Raw genomic sequence first — 4,314 nt, forward strand, 5'->3', positions numbered from 1 at the left:
GATCTCATGTGTTCTCATTTGTTTTCCGTAGCTATGACAGAACACTCTGACCAAAAGCAAATTAGGGAGGAAAGGGTTTATTTGGCTTATACTCCAGGCCAGTCTGTCCCTGAGGAAAGTTGGGGCAGAAACTTAGGCAGAGCCCTTGGAGGAATGCTGCTGATTGGCTCAGGTAGTTTTTTTTTTTTTTTTTTTTTTTTGAATAAGAGTTCCAGACTCATCTACTTAGGGATGACACTACTCACAGTAGACCAAACCCTCCACATCAGTCAAGACAGTCTGTTACAGACATGCGCCCTGGGCAGTCTGATTGAGGCAGTTCAAGGAGACTCTCCTTCCCCAGGTGATTCTGAGTTGTATCACATGAGCGGGGGCAGACCCGTGTAGGCCCTGTGCTTGTTGCCTCAGTCTCTGCGAGTTCATGTGAGCTTTGGCTGTTGATTGAGAGGGTTTTACTGGTATCCTCCACCCCTCTGGCTCTCGTACTCTTTCTGCCCCGAGGAGAAGGATTTGATAGAGACATTATGTGTAGGGCTGAGTGTTCCAAGGTCTCTCATTCTCTGTGTATTTGTGGGTCTCTGTATCTGCTCCCATCTGCTGCAGGAGGAAGCGTCTCTGATGATGGCTGAACAAGGCACTGATTCGCTTCTCTGACTGGAGTCTAGATACAGTACACTCTGTCTGTTCAATTACTACCTTTAGCTAGTTGCTTCGGTGTTGGACTATCAAAAAGGTTGTTAAAATACACGTCAGCTTTTTGATTTTGGGTTTAATTGCACAAACACTTATAAGTATGTTTTTTTTTTTTTTTTTTTTTTTTTTTTTTTTTTTTTTTTTTAGTAAGACTGGGTTGTGTGTAGCTTTGAGAGCAGCCTGGATTGCTGAGGGCTAGGGGTTTAGTTCAGTCATGAGGCAGCTCAGGGCTCTGTCTAGAGCCCTGCAAAACAGGCAGGTAACAAGAAGCTCAGTCTTCCGGCTGGGTACTTATAAACATTATTTATGTACTTAACCTACTTGCTTTTAGTAAGACAAAGTCCCTCCATGTAGCTCAGGTTGGTTCCAAATTTGTGTCTCTCCCACTTGTGCCTCTTGAGTGTAGGGAACATGGTTGACCACTTTGCATTGTCATCAGCAAAGTCTTAGAGTCCTGCTCTCCAGCGTCCTCATGAGTGGAAATGGCTTACACTGAGCAGCCGTGAACTTCTAATCTCTCTCATCTTTGATTCCATCCCCTGTGTGCTGTCCCAGTGTGCTATGTCTGGGACAAAATAAGATGTGTGGGGTGCTGCAAGCCCTTGGGTAGGCCAAAGCAAGAAGATTTTGAGTTTGAGGTCAGTCAGGGCTATACAATACGACTGAGTTAAAATAAAAGTTAAAAATATTAATGCTATTTCTTGGTATGGTTATGGTGGAAATCATTGATGGGAAGTTTATCTTAATATATTGCTATCTTCCATCTTACACTTGTCAGAATGACTAAGACCAAAAACACAAATGCCAGCTTATGTTGAAAAGGCTGTGGAGCAAGAAATACTTCTTCATTGCTGGTGGGAATGAAAACTTGAACAGCCACTTGGAAGTCAGTGTGGTGGTTTCTCAGAAACCTGGGAATAAATTTACCGTAAGACTCAGCTATACCACTTTTGGGCATATACCCAAAAGATGCTCAATCATACCACAAGGACACTTGTTCTACGTTGTTCATAGCAGTGTTATTTGTAAAATAGCCAGAATCTGGAAACAACCTAGATGTCCCTCAGCCAAAGAATGGATAAAGAAAATGTGGTACATTTACATATTAGAGTACTATTCAGTAGTAAAAAAAAAAATGACACCTTGAAATTTGTAGGCAAATGGATGGAAGTAGAAAAAAAAAAAATCATCCCGAGTGAGGTAACCCAGACCCAGAAAGACATAAGTGGATCACTCCTAAGTGGATATTAGCTATAAAGTAAAGGATAACCATGTTATAATCCACAGCCCCAGAGAGGCTAAGTAACAAGGAGGGCCCAAAGAGGGATGCGTGGATTTCTCTAGAAAGGGAAATAGAAGAGGCCTCCTGGGTAAACGGGGGCAGTGGCGCGGGAAAGGGGTGCGGGAACATGAGGGGGTGGGTTGGGGGCAGGATGGGACTGAAAAAAGAAAAACATTAAAAACAACTCCCAAAACTAAACCAAGCCAAACCAAAACAAAAAGATATTGGTATCTGTTGGTTTGCCAGCTCACGGGCATTATGTGTGAATACATGAATAAGTTATACCCTACTTATTTAGTTTTTGGAAGCTGTAACATAAGCTGCCCTTTGTCCATCTGTAAGTAGAGTTTCATTTTTTAAAACATGTATGTAAAATGGGAAAAGCTCACTATGAGCTTAAAGTATCAATTGGTTACTCATTTAGTTTTTACACTTAGTCACTTGATCAATAAACATTTTCCAAATGCTAGCTATGCGCTAGTCAGCTCTTAGAGGGTGAATCGGGGATGAGTGAGATGAAGGCCCAGAGCTTGACAGACGAGGTGAACGATGAACAAGGGTTTGATGAGAAGGACGTGTATGTTGGCACTTTCAAGGAAGAGGGAGGGTGGTGATATATGCCTTTAGGAATGTGATAGCAAGGACATGTTTTTCTGAGACTGTAGTAATTGAGATGGGATTTGAAAGATGAGCAAAATTGCTCTATAAAATAGTTTGCTACAGGTGAACTGTACGTGGTAGACTCAGAACCGAGCTGACTTGGTAGACAGAAGGCTTCAGTGATCAGGAGTGCTTGCTATGTTAAGCCCAAGAACCTGAGTTTGAATCCCCAACATCCGTGTAAAACGGGGTCTGGCTGCTTGTGCTTGTCATTCCAGCGTTGGCAGAGCTGGCCAGCCAGCCTAATCTAAAGAATGAACTCCTGGCTATAGAGAGGCTTTGTTTCAAAAGACAAGGCGGAGAGTGATGGGCAGATACCTGGCATCCTGCTCTGGCCTCTGGGTGTGCGTGGAGAGGTGTGTGCTCACTTAAGCGCCACCATGACACTGAACTCCATTAGAAACCAGGCCGGTCTGGCCTAGAGCAGAGCCTTGGGGCATATCTGTTGGGAAGAATAGAATCTTGGCAGGGGATGGAGAAGGGGAGGAGAGGAAGCCACAACTTTTGCGATGGGGGTCAGCAAGCAGCTGCATGACTGAGAGGGAATGGGGGGACTTCAGAGGGAGAGAAAGAGAAAAGCCTGGAGGAGCAGGGAAGGCATGCCTAGGCTTCTGGAGAGTTTCTGAAAGAAAAGTAGAAAAAGGAGAAGTTAGGTTTAGAAAAGCAGGCTGGCTTGGCAGTGTAGCCATGAAGGGAGGCTCTGTGAGCAGCTGATGTGAGTGAGGGGCTTCTGGGAAGGGAAAGTACAGTACTTTATTAAAGGGATAATTACTCCTCTCATTTCTTTACTGTGACTTCAGGTGAATCAGCTTTGGGCGGGGGTGGTAATTTGAACACCTGTCCAGGTGATTGTCAGGTCCAGCAGACAGTCATATTTAGTGTTTGGAGCAGATCAGAATGTCATGTCTCCACCCAGGGCAGGGATGGCTCCTTTTGGCCATGAGGGCTAAGGAAGGACACTTGTGATGTTTTCCTTTCTAGTGTTACATATAGGAAGAGGGGGGTCTGTGGTGGACCTCAATGGCCTCCAAGGGTGCCAGTCCTTAGGTTACCTAACATCTGTCCCACCCCAGCAAGAGCTGAGTGAGACCCTAAAATCATGTGCTGAAATTAACCTGTAGGTTTAGTCCCAAAGCCATTCACCAGAGGGGACTGGTGTCTGGACTGGAGTTTATGTGAAGCTTCCAGGCTCACAGGGGTGTTCACAAAGCAGAGCCCCCATCTGTCATCCCTGGCCTTGGCCCGAACAGGACCAAAGACATTTCCAGATTCTGACCAAGGACAAGAGTGGAACTCCTGTACTGGGGAACCTGGAAACTACCTAGTCAATTTCTATCTTTGGTTTCTGGCAGTTGGGGTGTCCCTCAGAAAGGTTTGACACCATAGCCATTTACTATGGGCCAAATTAAACACTTTCACAAGCGATATGACATGTGACAGCTGAACATCAGTGTAATTTTATGATTCACATGCTTTGATAAAACAATTGAAGTGATAGACTATCTTTTAAGTTTTGACATGCACATAATATGATAGAGGGGAGAAAAGGTTAAATTCTGAATTTTAATGGCAGCAGGTAGTCTGCATCACATTTGGGGGACATGACATTTTCAGACCGAATGTGTTCCTTTTAAGAAAGTCACTAACCAGACTCTCCATGTATCTTTTCTAGGCGGCAC

This window comes from Chionomys nivalis, chromosome 11, assembly GCF_950005125.1.
Source record: "Chionomys nivalis chromosome 11, mChiNiv1.1, whole genome shotgun sequence".
In the NCBI taxonomy this organism is placed as follows: Eukaryota; Metazoa; Chordata; class Mammalia; order Rodentia; family Cricetidae; genus Chionomys; species Chionomys nivalis.